The sequence below is a fragment of the Protopterus annectens genome, chromosome 14.part0 (genome assembly GCF_019279795.1).
Source record: "Protopterus annectens isolate FY-2018-M chromosome 14.part0, PAN1.0, whole genome shotgun sequence".
In the NCBI taxonomy this organism is placed as follows: Eukaryota; Metazoa; Chordata; order Ceratodontiformes; family Protopteridae; genus Protopterus; species Protopterus annectens.
The window spans coordinates 162,372,987-162,395,103 of record NC_056748.1 but is presented as its reverse complement, the minus strand read 5'-3'; the positions used below and the strand labels follow the sequence as shown (position 1 = coordinate 162,395,103).

At 45.7% G+C, this 22,117-nt stretch overlaps 1 protein-coding gene across 1 annotated transcript in view; it reads right to left on the bottom strand.

The window, feature by feature from the left end:
- Window positions 1-22,117, bottom strand: part of CCDC186 (coiled-coil domain containing 186) — a 1,483,461-nt gene that overhangs the window by 968,559 nt on the left and 492,785 nt on the right. The gene's annotated exons all lie outside the window — the stretch shown is intronic.

The window sequence follows — 22,117 nt, the reverse complement described above, 5'->3', positions numbered from 1 at the left end:
GAGCACAGCTAAACTGAAGGAAGCTCTTAATCTGGACTGTATGCTCAATTTAGAATGAGAAATAACTGAATGAACCTTGGATTATGCCAACGCAGCACAGGTGTCATCAAGCAGCACTCTAGAAAAGAAGGCTGTAGATGAAGCCACAGACGTAGTGTAATGATCCTTTAGAACTGTAGGACAAGACAAACCTTTCTGTTGGTACACATATAAAATGCAATGAGACGGCCAACAGGAAAGGGTGACTTTAGATACTCCTTTTCCCAACTTGGTAGAAGAGAAGGAAATGTACAACTCATCAGTCTTTCTAAAGGCATTTGTCCAATGTAAGAAAAAACTTAACTGACTGTGAACATCCATCAAGCATAAAATATATTCAGCCCTATTTGAAACATTTCGGAAGAACACAGAAAGATTTATGATCTGACTGAGAGAAGACTCAGAGGCTACCTTTGGGAGAAATGAGGAACTGGTTTTAAGGTGCACTCTCTCTTTCTGAAAAAAACAGGTATGGAGGTTTTGAAGATAAGGCATAAAGCTCAGAAATCCTGCTTGCAGAAGTAAAGTACAGTTGTGTACACTTGCCATAAATGTAGATGTTCGAGTGTATTCACTGTTGCAGTCATCACATTTGAGTTATCTGCTTGCAGTAGCCCTCAGTCGGCCTGACTAACAAAGTCTTGGGTCCTGCGCCGGTTGCTGTCCCTTCTTCCATAACATCGGGTCATCAGGGGTATAAACCATGCAGCCGCCATTACATCATTTTTTCTTGCCCCAGATGTCAGGTGCCCCCTAATGGGAAGCAATTAAATCTATAAATATACAAGGCTATACCTCCAACAAAAAAGCAAATACACCAAAAAGCTTTTGAGCATAGTAAAGTAGAGCAGAGGTATAGCCCAAAGAAGAAAGGGGGCTGGAGGGAGGGTAGCCAGGACTGCAACAGTGAATACACTCGAACATCTACATTTATGGTAAGTGTACACAACTGTACTATGTTCTTCGTGTTTCACTGTTGCAGTCATCACATTTGGGTAGATTCCCAAAGCTAAGGATGGGAGGAGGAATTTAGATAGCATTAGGACCAGCTATAAGGCCCTGCAAGACTGCAGTGGCAAAGCCAGCTCTGGATTTAGAGAAAATTGGCAGATGGTAATGCTTGGTGAAAGTATGTACTGAACTCCAGGTAGCAGCTTCTAGGATGTCCCTGGTAGGGACGCCTCTGAGAAAGGCTGTAGAGGTAGATGCAGTCCTGGTTGAGTGGGGGTCTGATATCCTGTGGGATAGGTTTGCCATGGTGCTTGTAGCAGAAATGAATGCAATGGCCTATACATTTGGAAATGGTTTGCTTTGAAATAGCCTTCCCCTCTGCCCCTGCAGCAAATGCCACCAGCAGTTGGTCAGATTTCCTTTGAGGTTTAGTCCTGTCCAAGTAGAATCTAAGTTGTCTGTGCACATTTAATGAGTGCAGTATCCATTCCCCTTTGTTCTGTGGATTAGGAAAGAAGGTTGGCAAATGAATGGACTGATTGAGGGCCACACTGGATACCACCTTCGGCATGAAGGAGGGATTGGTCCTGAGGGACACCCTATCTGTATGAAAGATGATGAAAGGCTCCACTGTCATGAGGGCCTGTAATTCATATACCCTTCTTGCTGAAGTGATTGTTAAAAGGAAAGCTGTTTTCCAAGAGAGGAATTTTAAATCAGTAGTGGCAGCTTGCTCGAAAGGAGGAAGGGTGAGCTTTTCCAATACAAAGTTAAAGTCCCAGGCTGGAGTAGGGGCTCACCAGGGTGGTCACAGATTTTTGGACCCTCTGAAGAACTGCTTAAGCAGTGGATGAGAGAAGAGGGGAGGTTCTGTGTTATAACGAGCTGAAATGGTTGAGGTGTGAATTTTGATGGAGGAGAAAGACAAGCCCTTGTGAAGCATCTCAGTTAAGTATCGTAAACTCTGAGGTAAATTGGGCACTGCTGTGCTCATCCCTTGAGATTGGTTCCAAGCACAGAATCTTTTCCATTTTGCAGCATAAGATTTTCTAGTACTAGGCCTCCTTGCCTCTAAAATGATATCCATCACTGGTTTACTGAGGGATGGTAAAGGAGAGATTAGATAATTAACCAGGCTGCTGGGTTCAGTGTATGAAGCTGAGGGTGCAGAATCTGGTTCTCCTGCTGAAACAACAGGGTAGGAGTCTGAGTCAGGTGCCATGGGGTGAACAGTGACACACTGCGCAAGAGGGGGTACCAGTGTTGGCGTGGCCAGTCTGGTGCAATCAAAAACATAGGGGGTAAGAATGTGTACCCCCTTGCTGCTTGTTTATGTACCACATAACAGTGGTGTTGTCCGTCTTTACCATTAATTGTCCTGGGAGAATGTGGTCCCTGAAGGCTGTCAGAGCATGCTGTACAGCTAACATTTCTTTTTGATTGATATGAAAGTGCATTTGACTTTGGTTCCATTTGCCCTGAATGCAATTCCCTGCCAGGTGAGACCCCGTGCATAATCTGATGCGTCTGTTGTTAGGGTTTGGGCGGCAGGGGGTGGTGTGAATGTTAGTCCCTTGTTCTGGTGACAGGCCTCTGCCCACCAAAGAAACTCTAGGCATAGGCAAGGTATGATAGGAATCATTGCTTCTAGATCCTGAGAATGTTGACACCATAGGCTTTTTAGATACCATTGTAGTTTCCTCATATGCAGTCTTGTATATGGAATCAGAAGAATGCAGGGGGCCATGAACCCCAAAGCTTGTAGTATTTGCCTTGCAGATGGTACATTTTTTGTGGCCACTTGTTTGAAGTAGGTTGTCAAATTAATTTGTTTCTCTGGCATGAGGAAAGCCATCTGGGAAGTTGTATTCAAGCTTGCTCCAATGAATATAATTTGTTGACAGGGTACCAGATGTGATTTCTTTTCGTTTACGGTATACCCCAGACAAGTCAGCACCCTTTGCACAAAGGCCAGATGATTCAAAATTATGTCCTGGCTTTCTGCCTGAATTAAACACTCGTCCAGGTATGGGTATATTTGAATATGTCTTTGCCTGCAAAACGCGATGACTTGAGCTAGGCACTTTGTGAATACCCTGGAAACAGCAGATAAGCCAAAGGGCAGTGCAGAGAACTGTCAGTGATTGTAGCCTGCTTTAAAGAGTAGGTATCTTCTGCAAGATTCCCTGATTGGGATGTGCAGGTATGCTTCCTTTAAATCGAGTGTTACCATTCAGGCATCTTTTCCTAGCATAGGAAGCAATTGGTGAAGAGTTAGCATCTTGAATTTTGGAATCACCAAAAAGGTGTTTAGAGTAGATGGGTCCAGAACAGGACCCCATGAATTGTCTTTTCTGGGTACCAGGGAAAGGTCTTGAGTAGAAATAAGAAGTTATGTACTCACCATAACGTTCCATCTGAGTAGGTGACTTCATTTGTCTGCAACTTTTGGGTCTTGGATCCGACTTCGGATCCAAGCCAGCAACTTATTTTACAGCTTATGGATCTGAGCTCCTAACTCCTCCCCTTACCCATAATCCCCAGCCAGCCCTGATTGACCTCAGATCAAGTTTGCCCTTATACCAAAATTCAGACCAAAAACGTCCCGAAAGGGACCAAGAAAGGACATTCAAGAATAGACTTCTGAAGGCCAGGGGGAAGGAGGGGGGATGGTTGCAGACAAATGAAGTCACCTACTCAGATGGAATGTTATGGTGAGTACATAACTTCTTAATCTGAAGTAGGGACTTCATTTGTCAGCAACCTTTGGGACGGAGTCCCCAGCTACCTGAATCTTGGGCGGACATCATGGAAGCATGTTCCGGAGCACTGCGGAGCCAAAGGATGCTCTCCCTTTGGAAATAACGTCCAGCTTATAATGCTTGATAAAGGTATGAGATGAGGCCCAAGTGGCTGCAGAGCAAATATCATCCAAAGATACTCTAGATCTAAAGGCGGCAGAAGTAGATATGGAGCGAGTAGAATGCGCCCGTACTACCTGAGGTGCGGGCCTCCCAGAAGTTTCATAGGCCAGAAGAATACAACGTGAAATCCATCATGATAAGGTGACCTTAGAAATAGCTTTACCCAAATTGAATTTGGCAAAGGAAATGAACTGATCGGATTGTCTGTGACCAGCAGTCCTATGGATGTAGAAGCGCAGTTGTCTGTGCATGTCTAAGGAATGCAGCTTGTATTCTCCTTTATTCTGGTACTTAGGGAAGAAAACTGGCAGGTTAATGGACTGATTGATATTGGTTTCTGAGGTCACCTTAGGAAGAAAGGAGGGATTGGTCCTGAGGTACACTCTATCCTGATGAAAAATCAAGTAGGGAGGTTTCGCACAAAGGGCCTGAAGTTCGGAAACTCTTTTCGCTGAAGTGATGGCGACAAGGAAGGCCATTTTCCAGGAAAGATATTTAAGTTCGGCCGAGGCAGCTGGTTCAAAGGGAGGGGCAGTCAAGGCTTGAAGGACTAGTGATAGATCCCAAGGGGGTACAGCTTCCTTGACAGGAGGCCTGAGCAGGAAAGTACCCTTGAGGAAGGTTTTACATAATTTCGCAGTCATCAAAGGACCTGTCTCGTGTCCCACATGGTAATGAGAAATGGCTGCCAATTGAACCTTGACCATAGAACAGCTAGCTCCCAGTTGAAAAAGTCCGGTGAGGAAATTCAAGACGGACGGTAATGAAGCCGTGAAGGGATCTATGTTATGGTGTTCTGCCCAGATAGAAAAACGCTTCCATTTACTGCGATAGACTTTTCTAGTGGAAGGTTTATGTGCTGCCACCAAGATGGCTTTAACTGGTGAAGAGATGCCGGGAGTCCTGACTAAGAGTGGAACTGGAGCAGCCAAGCTGTCAGCTTCAGGTTGTCCATATTCGGGGTTGGTAGACCTAAGGGATGGGATATTAGATCCGGAATGGGATCCAGAATCCAGGGAGGATTCACCAGATGAGACCACAGGTAAGGGGACCAAGTTTGACGAGGCCAGAATGGGGCAATGAGGATCATTCTGCACCTCAACCGAGAGGCTTTCTGTACAAGTTTCAGCATCAGGGGTAGAGGAAGATAGGCATAAAGTAGACCGGGAGGCCAAGCATGCACTAGAGTGTCTCGGGTTTCCCAGGGGAATCAGAGCGAAGAAGCTGGAGCATTTCGTATTTGAGGGAGTGGCAAAAAGATCACAGCAGGGTTGCCCCCATTCGGCAAAAATCCGCTTCGCTACCTGGGAATTGAGAGACCACTCGTAAGGGGAAAGAATAGTGCGGCTGAGCTTGTTCGCCAGAATGTTGGACCGTCCCGGAATGTGCGTTGCGATAAGAAAGCAGTTGGTGGAGATCGCCCATTCCCACACCCTCATGGCCTCTCGACAGAGATTGTAGGACCTGGTTCCCCCGTTTGTTGATGTACCAGACAACTGACATGTTGTCCGTCTGTATCGCAATAGTTCCTATGGGAAGAAGGTTCTGAAGTGCTTGCAACGCCAACAGCACCGCCCTCATCTCCAGAACATTGATATGCAAGGAGGTGTCTGTGTCGTTCCACGTGCCTTGGACCGTTCTGCCTGAGCAATGCCCCCCCACCCGAGGCGAGAGGCGTCCGTGGTCACCATGGCAAGGAGAGGCGGCGTGCAGAAGGGTCGTCCCGTATGAAGGTCCGGGGACTGGAGCCACCATAAGAGGGCCCCCTCCTGCAAGCCCTGCTGAGTGAGATAGGGTGACTGAGGGGAAGAAACTGAAAGGACCATTGGACTAAAAGGGTCCACTGTAGCACCCTCATATTCAGACGAGCGCATGGAAGAAAAGTTATTGCTGCTGCCATGGAGCCTAGCGCCCTCAGGACCAATTCCGCCAGTGGGGCTTTTGATTGGAGGATGGCCCGCACATGAAGCCTCAGGTTTTGAAGTCGCTCCGAAGTGAGGAACGCTCGCAGACTTCTCGTATCTAGTTTGGCCCCTATGAACTCTATCACTTGTGTTGGAGCAAGGGAGGATTTGTCCATGTTGATTGTAATGCCTAGTTGGGGAACTAGCCAGAGAAATTAATTTCTGGCTGCGTAGAGTAGGTGCCTTGTTGGGGCGGACAGGAGCCAGTCGTCCAGGTATGGGAAGACCTGCATTCCCTGGAGTCTCAGGTGGGCCGCTATCACTGCTAACACTTTGGTAAACACCCTGGGGGCTGTGGTGAGACCAAAGGGAAGGACCCTGAACTGATAGTGACTGGCTCCCAGCCAGAAGCAGAGAAACCTCCTGGATTGTCTGTCCATTAAAATGTGGTAGTACGCATCCTTGAGGTCTATTGAGCACATCCAGCCGCTCTCCCGCAAGAGGGGGAGAATGGATTGAAGGGTGACCATCCGGAATTTTTCTTTGGTTACTGACAGGTTCAAGAGTGAAAGGTCGAGAATCGGTCTCAAGTCCCCCATCTTTTTTGGCACCAGAAAGAACCTGGAGTAAAACCCTAATCCGAGCTGATCTGGGGGGATGGGCTAGATGGCTCTTTTTTCTAGCAGCTGCTGAATTTCTGCAGCTGCCGCCTCCCTCTGATCGGGTGGTACATCAGGGAGGTTTTTGAGTCTGGAGACATGGTGCAGTGGAATTTTGTAACCTCTGGATATGATACAAAGCACCCAGCGATCTGACGTAATGGACTCCCAAGCCGCTAGGTGTTTCGAGAAGCGCCCCTGACTGCCTCCAGAGTGGAGCAGTCGGGCAACCCCTCAGGGCTGCTGCGTGGGCCGATCAGAGAAGGTTTCTCTGGACCCAAAATTTTTCGGGGCCCCTCTGCCTCTAGGGCGGTGTCCTCCTCTAACACGGAAGGACTGGTTGTCCGGAGCAGGATGGAAATGTTGCGATTTCCGGAACCACATCTTCTTCTGTCCCTTTTGGTTCTTGGAGAAGGACCTCTGGGGAGCAGAGAAGCGGACTCCGAAGGCAGACAACGTCTTCCTGTCCTTTTCCCTCTGAACAAGTGTCTCGCGAACGGTCTTGCCAAACAAGGCAGAACCATCAATGGGGGCATTCGCAAAGGACGCCTTAAAGGGCTCTGCGAAGTCACAATGTCGGAGCCAGGCCTGACGTCTCATGACTAGACCCGCTCCGCTGGCTCTAGCGGCTCCCTCTGTGGCGTGGGACAAAAGCCGCATAGAGGTATTTGAAACAGATCTTAGAGTGGCCATACGAGTGGAGTACAACTGCTTGTCCTGTGCCGACATGGACTCTGGGGGGGAAGCAGCATATTCTTTGATAAGATCTCGCTGCATCCTGATGATATGTGCCATGTAGTTCAGGGACCTTACTGAGAAGGTCGCTGAACTAAATACCCGCTTCCCGAGGTGATCCATCGAGCGGGATTCCTTGCTCTGTGGATGGACCGAGAGGCTCTCCTGAGCTAATTCCTCTTAGTGGCTGCCGCCATCAACATGGCATCTATGGGGGGACCCTTGCTCCAATGGGACCGGTCTGCAGGGGGACTCAAAATTCTATCCGGGAGTTTGGGGACTGGCTCCACAGTGTCCGGCTCCTTCCACGCCCTGGTGGTGATAAGGTCCACCAGAGGGTCGGCCGGAGGGGACACCCAAGAGGTAGACGGGCCTGCTTCGAATGCCTCCAGGAACACGGACTCGTCGGAGGAAGCCTTGGAGGCAGACCACCAACCCCGATCCTGAGCATTTCCATGATGTCTCCAAAGGAGACATCCTCGGGGGGTGACCTTGGGGAGCCTTCCCCTTCATCCAAGTCTGTGTCCTCTGTTAAGGACTCGGGGGAGTCCACGTGTCTCCTCTTACACTTATGCTTGCGAGGCACTTCCTCGGGGGGACTGTCCGAGGAGGTCTCACCAGCAATATCCTGTTCCAGTGGAACAACCTGGGACATCGAAGCAGGGTGTCCCTGTGGCCAGGTGATGGAAGCCTGACCCAGCAGAGAGGGAGTGCAGGGTGGAGCCGATGCAAGGACCGGGGGTCCGGATGCTCTCAAAAGAGCCCTCTCCACTGCATTGAAGGCCGAGGAGGAGCCGCTCTCCCTGGGGTCCGAAAGCCGACTCCCACTCGGATCCAATGAAGGGATTGGAACCGGAGCCGAGGCCATCGGATCCGAAGGACCCGTGTGCCCCGACCTGGACGGAGCCGAAGGCACACTGAATCCCTCGGATTCGAAGCTCGGCCCACGGCTCCGAGAGGTTGGATCCGACGAAGGACCCGACAGACTCGAGGGCAGGGTCGGATCCGAAGTACCCAGTACTGTCGGTGCCGACCCACCCCCGGCTCCAACGCTGCCCAGCTCCGAGTGCTCGAACCCGAAAGCGGGTCGGAGAAGGAGCTATCGGGCAAAAAAGGTGTCGAGCTCCCAAGGGAGGGAGCACTCCCATCTGCAGCTGGGCCTGGATGAACCTTCTCATCATCCGGTCCAAGCCTGCATCAGAAAGACTAAGTAGATCTCGACGAGGCCACCGAGGTGGGCCGGGAATGTCGCCTCGATGACCTCGACGGAGATCGGGTCTCCTCCTCCTCGGGTCCCGGGGAAAAGCAAGGGGATCGGATCCGAGGAGGAGGGGACCTGGAAGCCGTGGAGGGAGAAGCCTGCTTAGCTGGGGGGGGGGGCCGAAGCGGAGGCCTCGGCCCGCCGCTTGTGGTACTTTTCCCTCCTTTTCTCCCTCCAGGCCTCCCTTTCCTCTGGCATCTTAGTGGGAGTTTGAGTCCCGGCCGGGGGAAGGAGGGCAGGAGTGGCTACCGCCGAGGACTGAGGAGGAGCCACGGGAGTACCGGAGGCTGAATCCGGGGGCAAAAGTCCCACCAGGATCAGCTTCGACCTCCGCTTTTTTCAGTGCCCTGGGGTTGAACGCTGCGCAAATGGAACACCCAGGGGACAGGTGTTCAACCCAAAGGCACTGAACACACAGAGTGTGGCCATCCGCCGGTGAAAGCTTATGGCCACACTCGGTGCACTTAGAAAAAAATGGGTTTTGGGGCCTCCGACATTGGAAAAAAAATAAGGTAAACTACACAAACACACCGGACCCCAAAAACACAAGCAACACACACACACTCTACGAACCAGCGAGGGGAGGAATTACACTAAAAATTAATGAAATTAACGAAAAGGGATCCTAAACCATGCACACTGTTGAATTAAACCAAAAAAATTTTCTAATTTAACAAGTTTTGAAGACTTATCTGGTAAGTCGCCAGGAGCTCTAAAATCCAGCTGTCTCTTCTAAGAGCGGCAAACTAGATCTGAGGTCAATCCGGGTTGGCAGGGGATTATGGATAAGGGGAGGAGCTAAGAGCTCGGATCCATAAGCTGTAAAATAAGTTGTCGGATCCAAGACCCAAAGGTTGCTGACAAATGAAGTCCCTACTTCACATCCTTGTTTTTTTTCCTCTTCTGGTATAGTTTGAATAGCCTTTAAGTTTAAAAGTGAGAGTATTTGCTTTTGAGCCTCTGCTCACTGATTTGGAGATAGATCTAGCCAACCTTTTGGCATTGGTAATGTGTGGAAGTGAAATCCCTGGGACTCTATATTTAAAACCCATTTGTCCTGGTTAACGAGTTCCCAGTTTTTGGCCTGCAGACCAATCTTTCCCCCTAAAGAAGCATTCAGTTAAGAAGTGCTTGGAAGTTTTAAAATCAAGTCACTGAGACAGTTTTCCATAGGGGGGAGTCTTACTGCTCCCAGGTTTGGAAGCAAAAGCCCCCCACTGCTTAGTCTTGTGCTTACCCTGGGACTGAAACCTGTGATTTCTGTTGTGTCTGGGTTTGGACTGAGAAGGCCTGGAAGGAGACGGAAAGGACCAATTCTTAGAGGGCCAATGCCTACTAAATCTTGGAGGCTGAACTTGGAAGAAATCTTTAACAGTATGCATAGATTTACTTCATCTTCCAAACTTTTAAGAACTTCCTCAGCTTTGTTGCCAAACAGGTAGTCCTTATATAAGAGAGCACCCAACAGTTTAGCTTTAACATGATCAGGCAAAGATTGCTCCTTAAGCCAAGCATGCCTTCTGAGTGCAGACCCAGTGATAGCAGCCCTGCAAGAGGCCTCTAAAGAATCAAACCGACATTGCAAAGTATGTTTTCCAACCTGTTCAGCAGAATGCATTAAATCCTGTAATTCCTTATTTTCAGCACAGTCAGGAATCACCATCATTTTCTGTTTAAGTAATCCAGTAACATGTTGTTGATACTTTAACATGTGAAACCGACAGTTTAAGGCACTAATGGCCAAGGTTGCAGAAATGTAAACCTTCTTACCCCATCTATCCAGCACCCTGGAGTCTCTATTAGAAGGGGTACGTTTTTTGGCAGTAGAGGCCTTAATGCCCTTGGGTCCCTGTGAAATAGTCTCTGGATCCATAATAGGATTTTTAAAAAGGAACTTGTGAGAATCAGGAACCCTCAGTACAAAAAAACCGGAGCCAGCAAATGGTGACTAAAATGGGTATATTTAACAAAATAACATCCCAGCAAGTAGAAACATACCGGTTTCGGCTGGTAACATACACAGCCTTCTTCAGTGTATACATATAGTTCATTACAAGCTGTATAAATAGTCAAAACCTGAATCCCATTGGTTTGTTCCTCATAAATATTCATTAAGACCAGGGTGAAAAAGACCACCTAGTATAATTATCCACTTCTTTCCTTTACAGTTTAATATATTATGCCAACCAATTTTATTCTTGCGATCCCCTTGTATTGAATCAATTATAGTGAACATAAATTTCTCCAGGTGCATTAGATTACGCATCTCTGAACACTACAGCAATATAAAACACAAAAAGGTGACTAATGCCCTTTATAAACATCAGTTGGTCCATCCAACAGCAAAATTTAACCGGTATGTTTCTACTTGCTGGGATGTTATTTTGTTAAATATACCCATTTTAGTCACCATTTGCTGGCTCTGTTTTTTTTGTACTGTTGATTTAATTTGGGAGCCGTGCATTGACCTACGTGCAGGAGGAAGTTTTTCGGTGCTAGCCTCTCTCACTTCCTGCTGGGGTTGGTGACTCTGTTGCTGCTTCTGGGATTCGTTGCAGCTCGTCTTATTGGATTATTCAATATTTTTGGATCCTTGGTTATTCCCTGTATATTGCATACTTACATGGTTTGACTATATTTTTTCTGTCTTGGCTTGGGTGCGGAGACTGGTTGATATTTTTTTGGTTTTTATATTTGGATCCAGCCTTCTTTTCTTGCCATCATTCTTTCAACATCACGCCATTTTGTGTGCAATTGGTGGAATTGGCGGAATTGCCTATACGGAATTCTTTGGACATAAAGGGACATAAAGGGACTAACTGTTTGTATGTCTCATAACCTTTACTGGTTATATACTTCAAGTCAGAGTCTTTGTATAAAAGTTATCGCTTTTTTAACATCATACCTTTTTGTGTGCCATTGGTGGAATTGGCGGAATTGCCTATACGGTACTCTTTGTATACAAAGGGACATTAAGGGACTAACTTTATGTATGCTTTGTAACCCTGTGTGGTTAAATACTTTGAGTTAGTACATATACTGAATTTGTTGTTATTGCTTCGTCACCACATCTATTTTTTCGTCATAAGTGGACAAGCCTCAACAGAACAAACAGGACTAGAGGGAATAATTCTTGTATGGTCTACAACTTCTACTGGTCCTTCATTATATAGACAGTTTAGTATTCATATATTTTTGGAAATTATATACATTCTTTTTTGTTAACATGCTATTATGTTCATCTTGTGGGGTTACTCTTTGAAAAGGGCCTACCGAATTACAAGAAACTTATTTCAGCATACCATACAGATCTTGTTGGCCATATAAGTGTGTTCTAGATATTATTGTACCTATGTTTTTGTCTGATGTGAACATTGTAGGTGATCGTCCCTTTGTGGAGGGTCATATTTTTATGGACTTTACCTCACTTTAAGGGATTGGAAGTATTTTTGAGCAGATTTGGATGACATCTGGGAATGTTTTAGGGTGGCACCAACGGATCTATGAATGACTGAACTTGCTTATTTTGTTATAGTTTTGCCAAGCTCTTTTGAGCAACAGTATGTTCTCATTTTGGGATAAACTGGGATTACATTTACATTATGGTATATTCCCCCGTATATATACTTTTTGAAGAGGTCTTTTGAATTTGTTTGAGTACTATAATATTGGGATCAAAACAGATTAGGCTTAGGTTCAACATAATGTTGGGTAATTTATCTTATATCATGTATTTATACTCATTTATGAGTATGTTTTGAGCCATTATTGGTTCATGATATTGGCAATAAGTGCTAACTATTATGTTGATACCATACATTATTATTTAACTAAGTATAGTTCTTTACTGGGAATTACACACATATTAGTCCCAAGTACCATTTTTTGATAATTTTGGGGCCTTTGTATGTGTATATATCTTTTTGGTCCTAATAATTTTTTCTTATTTTTAGAACAGGCAGGCTTATTAGCCCATTTGGTGATATCTTAGCTGTTCTTATCAGCAATAGGACTGGGGTGTTTTGTGTCTATGGGATATATTCCTCCGTTCTCTGTGAAATTTGATTATATATACTATTTGTATATCATACTACAGGATTTTTAGGATTTTGTTTTCATATCCTGGAACATTGCTCAGCATCAACCTGCTTTATTTAATATTCCATTGGGTGCCTTGGGCATTATTGTGCTTGGTCTCCATCTATGCCCCCTCTTTTTCTCTAATTTGTTTGGATTTGGATCTTTAATCTGGACGCAGCTCAGATAATTATTATATTTATGTTTTTGCTGTTATTGTCCTGTATTTCTGGCTGTCGTGGTATTATTATATCGACCATCATTGACAGCTTTTTGGAACATCATCTTGCCCTCATTATGGATCTATCCAATCTTATTTCTGGATTGGTAGCTGACAGGGAAGATCTTGGGGTTTTTGGCTTGGGGTCTTTGAACAGTGAAAATGTTGATTGTGGTGTTAATACCAATTCTGACCTAACAAGCCATAAGCTAATTGAGGATCTTAATAAACAACTCAGAACATTACGTGCCAATGTGTGGCACAGTAAGCTCTTTAAGGCTTACCAAGAGGCCAACATTACCCCTAGGGGCTTGAGAATATGAACAATTCCACATGTCAATAATGGGGATGCTGAATTAAACACCAATTGGTTAAAAATACAGCAGGAAGCCACAATGTCTTTTGTAGTTGAATTACATAAATTTCATAATAGGGCTATTGATAGGGGACTAGCGGACATTAATGCCTTGGCTGACAAACTTAAAAGTTTTGAACACGAAGCTTCTTTTGAGGCTAAACTAAGTAAGGTTGGGTCCGATTTAAAGAAATTTGATGCCGAGCTCTGTTCCAGGAAAATGAAAAAGTTCACTCGGGATCAGGAGGATTATTCCAATGGCAATCCCTTTTCATTCCAGTCTAAACATGTGAGATTTGATAATCTCCCTACATCTGTTAGAAAAAGGAAAAGACCTAGGTCTATTTTACGTAGGAATACATCTGAGGGTACTTCATCTTTTGATGATACTTCTTCAGGCACTGACAATGAATCCTTGGCAACAACAAGGTCTCCAACACCCAAAAGGAGTTCTGGTAGTGTCCCTTTAGGAACACACGCAGACGGTGGGGGGGGGGGGGGACACAAGCAAAGTGAGCAATCTACAAGGGTTACTGGATTTAGCCTTAGGGAATTGAATTGCCCCACGGTAAACAATGTTTTAAACTTATCCAACTATGACCTGTCTGATGTACACCTTCAAGTCCTTAATAAAGGTTTAAATTTTATACCTGGCTCTGTTATATCTGAAGATGTATTTGCACAAGATCTGATTCAATTCTGTAGAGCTATCAATTTAAGAATGTTCTTTGGTGGTACTAACACTAATTTGGATGGTGGTAATTTTACATATCATAAATCCAACTTCACTCCGCCTATGAATGCGGTTGTCCAGCAGTTCCAAAATAGTGTATTGAAAGATATTCATTTTCTTGGTTCTGAAACAGTTTTCAAGAACAATAATATTACCCCTATTGAGAAAAGGGCAATTCTGGAACTTCAGGACAACAAACAAATTGTTATAATAAATGCTGATAAAGGTGGAGCTGTAGTGGTTTTAAATTGGTCTGATTATGATAAGGAAGCCCGGAGGCAATTGTTTGATGTAAGATACTATACACAGATGGAGGTGGATCCTATGGGTAGATTTGCTAAATGTATTGCATGTTTTTTACAAGATACACATGATAGAGGGATTATATCTAAAGATACAGTACAACATTTGATTATCAAAGATCCAAGTGCTCAGTACATTTACTTTCTACCTAAGATCCACAAAGATGTTAAGAATCCCCCAGGAAGACCAATAGTTTCTGGTAGAAACTATTTGACGGAGCCCTTATCACTGTTTTTGACCAAATATCTTAAGCCTTTGTTAACTTCCATTCGCTCCAGGCTTAAAGACACCACCAATTTTTTGCAGATTGTATCGGATACACAATTGGAAGCAGATTGGCTTCTGTGCACGCTTGATGTGAGTGCACTCTATACCAATATTCCACATCAGGCAGGACTCAAGGCTTTAGCATATTGGCTTGAATATTCCAAACTGTATAGTTCCACCTTTAACTCCTTTTTGGTAGATATGGCCAGGTATGTCCTTACCTGTAACGTCTTTTATTACAAAGACATATGTTTCTGGCAGATTAAAGGTACGGCTATGGGGGCATCTTTTGCCCCCATATATGCCGACCTATTCATGGCCTATGTAGAGAATGAGATGATCTACAATTCTATAAGGAATATTTTTCTTACAGATATGGACATATGGAGACGTTACCTGGATGATATATGGTTGGTCTGGAGGGGTACGGAATCCCGACTTACTGAGTTTATTCAGTATTTGAATAATAATGAATGAGGGTTGTGTTTTACGGAACAACATGATATCAATAAGATTATATTCCTGGATGTACTTTTGCGGAAACAGCCTGATGGCACACTGGAAACTGAAATGTACAGGAAGTTCCCACAATACAACCCCCTATTACATGCCTCCAGCTACCATGCTCCACATATAGCGAGGAACATACCTAAATCCCAATTTATCAGAGCAAAACGTATCTGCTCTGAACATTCTACATTTTGTAGTAACCGAATGGATCTTACTTATAGATTTAAACAAAGGGGTTATAATGCTGGTACCATTTCTACTGCCAAATGTCAGGTTAACAATATGCTACGCCATGATTTATTGCAATATAGGGAACGATCGGTTCAATCATTCCAACCCTTGAGACTTGTCACTACCTATGGTCGCAACACTAACTGCCTATTGGGGAGTGTTAGAAAACATTGGAATATTTTGAAATGTGACCCTGAGGTTGCACACATTATTCCTGATCATTGTATGTTTTCTTATAGGAATGGCAAGAAGCTTCAATCTTATTTCAATCATTATAAGAGTAGGGATACCAAATACACCACTAAGATACAACGCACTCTATCAGGTCACATTTTGCGTGGGTGTTTTCCTTGTGGCCACTGCATTAATTGTAAATATATTTCAACAACCTATGAGTTCTCCAGTAGAAATTGCCCCAGAGTTTTTGACATTAACAGTTTTGTGAATTGTAGCAGCGATTGGGCTATTTATATGGCCACATGTAACTGCGGGGCCTTCTACATTGGGCAAACCTCCAGGTGCATTAGATTACGTATCTCTGAACACTACAGCAATATAAAACACAAAAAGGTGACTAATGCCCTTTATAAACATCAGTTGGTCCATCCAACAGCAAAATTTATATTCACTATAATTGATTCAATACAAGGGGATCGCAAGAATAAAATTGGTTGGCATAATATATTAAACTGTAAAGAAAAGAAGTGGATAATTATACTAGGTGGTCTTTTTCACCCTGGTCTTAATGAATATTTATGAGGAACAAACCAATGGAATTCAGGTTTTGACTATTTATACAGCTTGTAATGAACTATATGTATATACTGAAGAAGGCTGTGTATGTTACCAGCCGAAACTTTTAGTTATGTACTTACCATAACTTCGGATGTATGGGATCCATCTCGCCTACATTCACAACAGATGGGTTCGGAGCCGATCCATCGGCTTCGACTCGGCAACTAATACACTAGCACGAAGTCTCTCATTGGCTGGGCTACTCCCTATCCCAGGATGCACTACACCTGCTTCCCCAGATCTTGTTTGTTCGCTTTCATACATCCATGCAAACACAGAAAAATTAGTAGTCACTATAACCAACTAAAGTTCTTCAAGAAAGATCTCCAAGAAAAAAGAGACTACAGCTCCTCTAAATCCGAATGGAAGGGGGAAGGAGGGTGGGTACTTATGAATGTATTTAGATGGATCCCATACATCCGAAGTTATGGTAAGTACATAACTAAAAGATGTAATGGGATCCTATCTCGCCTACATTCACAACAGATGGGACAGCGTCCCTAGCACCTACATCCCGGGTGGCTCATTGGAACACACTCCTGAGAACTGTGGAACCAAAGGAAGCTCTGCCTCGAGAAACCACATCCAATTTGTAATGAGAAATGAAAGTGTGCGGAGAAGTCCAGGTTGCCGCAGCACAAATATCATCTATTGATAACTTGGAGTGAAAAGCTACGGAAGTAGCCATTGCCCTGGTAGAATGAGCCTTGACTGGAAAGGGAAGGTCTTTGTTAGCCTGTGAATAAATAAAAATGATACAATCTTTAATCCATTTAGATATGGAGGTTTTGTTACTGGTTGACCCAATTTGTTCACTGCAAAGGAAACAAACAATTGATTTGATTTCGCTTGAGCGGTTCTATTCAAATAAAAATGCAGTTGTCTATGTGCGTCCAATTGATGCAAAGTATATTCTGCGTTATTAGAGAATTCTGGGAAAAAGACAGGGAGTTCTATAGTTTGTTGAATACAGAAAGAGGAGGCCACTTTTGGTATAAATGCAGGGTTTAATTTCAATGAAACTCTATGCTTGTGAAAAATCAAATAGGGAGGATCAGAACAAAGAGCTTGAAGTTCTGAAACTCGCCTAGCAGATGTTATGGCTACTAAGAAGGCCGTTTTCCAAGACAGAAATTTTAAATCACAAGTAGCAGCTGGTTCGAAAGGACGGGCAGTTAGGGCAGCAAGAACCATATTCAAATCCCAAGGGGGGACAGGATGAGATAACGGAGGCCTAAGGAGCCAAGCCCCTTTAAGGAAAGCCTTACAAAGTTTGTGAGACATCAATGAAGGTTCAAATGAAGCATGAAAATTAGAGATCGCCGCTAACTGAACCTTAATGGTAGAAACTGAAGAGCCCGACTGAAAAAGGGAGGCCAGAAAATTCAGAACCTCCGATACTGGTGCAGTGAGAGGATCTATACTCCGTTCTTGAGCCCAGAAGGCAAACCTTTTCCATTTACTGGAATAAAGTTTGATGGTGGAAGGTTTATGAGAAGAAGACAGTATGTGGACCACGTCCGCGAAGAGCATTGTCTCGGACTAAGGATGGAAGTGGAGTAACCATGCTGCCAACTTCAGGGACCTGAGAGACGGATGAAGCCGTCCTGACTGAGTCAACAGGTCTGGCACCGTATCCAGAAACCATGGACCTTCTATCGCATGCCTCTGTAGGAAAGGAAACCAAACTTGACGAGGCCAGTGCGGGGCAATCAAAATCATCTCGCTCTCCATGTAAATGGCCTTCTGTATCACCCTTGGTAGGGGGGGGAACGGAGGGAAGGCGTAGAGAAGACCGGGGGGCCAAATGTGAGTCAGAGCGTCCCTGGGAATCTGTCCCTGAGAAGGAAACAGTGTGAAGAACTCTCTGCATTTCGCATTGTGAGGGCTGGCAAACAGGTAGCAGCAAGGAAGACCCCATCTGTCGAAGATTTTCGCAGCTATACCCTGGTTGAGGGACCACTCGTGGGGTAAAAGAATGGTCCTGCTTAATCTGTCCGCAATCACATTGGACTTCCCGGTATGCGTTGCCATTAGAAAGCGGTTGGTAGCTACCAGTGCCAAAGTCTCATGGCTTCTCTGCATAGTGGGTAAGACCTGGTTCCACCTTGCTTGTTTATGTACCACACCACCGACATGTTGTCGGATAGGATAGTAATCGGGCCTTGTGGGAGAGCGTGATGGAGAGCTTGGAGTACCAATAGTACCGCTCTCATCTCCAGGACATTGATATGCAAATGCGTTTCCTGGATCTGCCATGTGCCTTGGACCGACCTGTCCAGGTAATGACCCCCCCCACCCTACCTGGGAGGCGTCCGTAGTCACAGTGGCAACGGGACGTTGAGGTATAAAGGGTCGCCCCTGGTCGAGATTTGATTGGAGGAGCCACCAATGCAGATCCCGACGGCAACTTTCCGTGATTATGATTAAGTGGTTCAAGGGAAGTTCCTGATAAGACCATTGAACCGACAGTAGCCATTGTAAAATTCGCATGTGAAGTCTGGCCAAGGGAACTAAAAGTATGGTCGATGCCATCGAGCCCAACAGTTGTAGGATCCGATGGGCCGGGGCTCTTTGTAGGGGGAGACAGGATTTGACTTGATCTTGTAAGACCTGAATTCTTGCTGTTGGTAAAAAGGCGCGCATTCTTTTTGTGTCTAAGTCTGCGCCTATGAAAGTAATACGCTGAGATGGCTGTAGTACAGATTTTAGCAAATTGAACGTGATCCCCAAGAAACGGCCCAAGGTGAACGTGGCTCTGAGCGCTTGGAGTAGTAGATGCTCGGAGGTGGCAGTAAGGAGCCAGTTGTCTAGATAAGGAAACACCTGGAATCCCAGACTTCTCAGGTGAGCAGTTACCACTGCCAGACACTTGGTGAACACCCTGGGGGCTGTGGTGAGACCAAAGGGCAGTGCTCGGAATTGGAAATGACTGGTTCCGAGGCGGAAGCATAAATATCTCCTGGACTCTTGAGCTATGGGAATGTGATAGTAAGCGTCCTGGAGATCTATGGAGCACATCCATGCATCTTTTTCCAGCAAAGGAAGAATAGATTGAAGAGTGACCATTCGGAATTTGGACTTCTTTACGAAACGATTCAATGAACTGAGGTCCAAAATGGGCCTGAAGTCCCCTGTCTTTTTTGGTACCAAAAATAATTTTGAGTAAGTTCCTGATCCGATCTGGTCGATGGGGACAGGCTGGATGGCTCTTTTTTTCTAGCAGCTTTGAAACCTCTAATGCTGCCTGATCCCGCTGACTGGGTTGAGGGCAATGCCTGTTCCCGCTGCTCTACTCGCCCCTTCGGCCGCATATGAAATGAGCCTCATGGACGAGTTAACAATAGAAAAGAGGGTAGTCATCTGTGCGCCAACAGTCGGGGCCAGCGCCTCAGGTAGGTTACCAACAAGAGAGTCATTTAGCTCTTTGAGAAGATCCCTTTGGAGCCTCGTAAAATGACATAAGTAGTTTAGCGACCGTAAGGCAAAGGCCGCTGAAGACAGGGTACGCTTCCGCACCTATCCATACTCCTAGAATCCTTATTAGGAGGATGAACAGACGTCGAAGCCTCTGCCACGTCCTGCTGTGTGGCAGAAGCCACCACCAAAGCATCTACAGGCACACCCTTTGTGAGAAACTCCTTCTGGGGCTGACAAAATTTATTGGGCCTCGCAGGCACCGGTTCCACAGAATCAGGGTGTTCCCACCCTTGAGAAACCAAATCAAGGAGTTAAAAGAAGGGTGGAGACACCCAGGAGGCGGAAGGCTGGGCCCCAAAGGCCTTGAGGAAGACTGACTCCTCAGCTGAAGGGGTTTTGGCTTGCCAGTCACCTCTCTGTCTCAGAATCTCCAAGATATCTGAGGAGATATCATCCGAAGATGATTTGGGGGACCCTTCTGCGTCATCGAGGTCAGTATCCGATGTAATAGACTCATCTTGGGAGTCTACGTGCTTCCTCTTACACAATTTCTTCCGTGGGGTTCGTCCGAAGCAGTTTGGACGGACCACCGAAGAAGGAACCCGATGGGGGTATCCTCAGGCCCTGGGGCCCGCTGCCGGGGGCTGCAACACAACAGAGGCACCAGTCTCCAAATCTAGGGACGGTGAGGTAGAATCTTGCTGAACCGGCAAAGGCATGGCCAGCACGCTCCTCATGGCCTCAAAGGCCGGACCTCCAGAATCCAAGGAGGTCATTGGTCTAGAGGCCACGATGGCACTGGGAATTCCAGCAGCCGATGCTCCGAGAGGAAGACTAGGCAATCGAAGCACCCAATCCCAAAGTATTCCCTCGGGCCCGGCTGAAGAGGTCGCAGTACCAAACCCTGAACCGAGGACAGGGTAGGAAGCACAGTCCGAACCGAGAGACCTCGAAGGGGTCTCTGCTCCGACCGTATGGCTCCGCTTTGCTCCACCACCACCGACTCCAACGGCTCCGAGGAGGTTGGAGGAGGAATCGAATGTGTTGGAGGGGATCGGCTCAAGCTAACTGTGCGGGAGCCGAGACCAATTTAGTAAACACTGGAGATTGGAATAGCCTCTGTAAAACCCTATCCAGGTCCGAATCTGAAAGTCTCGATGATTTAGAGGAGGTAGACAATCGAGAAGACTTTCCTCTCGGCTCCGAGAGAGAGGGACCGGCTCAAACGGCTCCAATGCTATCGGCGCCGACTCCACCACAGCATGGACCACCATCGGCACCGAAGGAGCCTTCTCGAGCCGAGGGGAAGAGTCTGAGCTGCACACTTCCACCCCTGCCGAAGCCATTGGAACCGATGGAGGTGATTCACCTCTCGATACTCCAACTTCCGGCTCCGAAGGCAATGGAGCCGAGGTAGGAGGTATCGAGGCAGACCTTCGACCCTCGGCCCCAAGTCAGTGGAGCCGAGGAAGAAGAGGTCAATTTTGTCTTTTAGAAGTCGGCTCGACGGACTTGTCGGAGCCGACGATCTTTCTTTGGAAGCAACAGGTAGATCTAAGGCTTCCCCACAAGAAGGCTTGATAAGCCCTTTCAATATTAATTTGTTCTTGCGCTCTTGAAGAACTCTAGATGAGAACGCATGACAGACGCTACAAGTCTCTTGCAGATGTTTCGGCCCCAAACAATACACACATACTGAATGACTGTCTGTAATGGACATTTTATATTTGCACCGAGTGCATTTTTTAAAACCTGACTTTTGTTCCTTAGACATGATACAGGCCACAACAAGTACAACTCTAAGGAAATACTACTCTACCACAACAAGTATAGCACTACACACAAATTGCGCCAACTGAAAAGCGCGAGACACACTGGCGCGAGTACTGGTGAAAGTTTACCTCACAACAATTTGAAAAGTTAAACGGCCCAAAGCCCTCTAATTTAAACGGGCTTTGCCCAAAAAACAACTAACCAAAGGTTAATAAAACTAAAAGCACTCAAAAGGTAGGGCAAAGGCCCTCTAACTTAAACGGGCCTTGCCCGACTGAACAAAATAAATTTTTTGGACACAAGCACTCAACAAAAACAATAAGAACTAGTAAGAAATAGCTGTTAAAACAGCTGTTTGGTTAATATGGACAAAAATTCCCTAGGTCAAGGACCAATAAGGTAAAAAGAACCACTTAGCTCCAGCCAAGTCGAGACCACGTCCAGCTTGTTAAGCGGCAAACGAGATCTGGGGAAGCAGGTGTAGTGCATCCTGGGATAGGGTGTAGCCCAGCCAATGAGAGACTTCGTGCTAGTGTATTAGTTGCCGAGTCAGAGCCGATGGATCGGCTCCGAACCCATCTGTTGTGAATGTAGGCGAGATAGGATCCCATTACATCCGGTATGTTTCTACTTGCTGGGATGTTATTTTGTTAAATATACCCATTTTAGTCACCATTTGCTGGCTCCGTTTTTTTTGTACTGTTGATTTCATTTGGGAGCCGTGCATTGACCTACGTGCAGGAGGAAGTTTTTCGGAATCAGGAACTCTGTAATATCTGTTAGGTTTTCTGGGAGCAGGAGGTAAAGAATCAGGGGCCAAACTAGATTCCGAAAAGACATCATGAACAATGTCTAGTACAGGAGTTATAGCTAAAGGCCTGTGTTGAGGCAGAAGTAAGAAATCCCTAAGCCTCTTTTTAGAATCAGAAAAATCCTGGCTTTCTCAGTGAAAATGCTCCC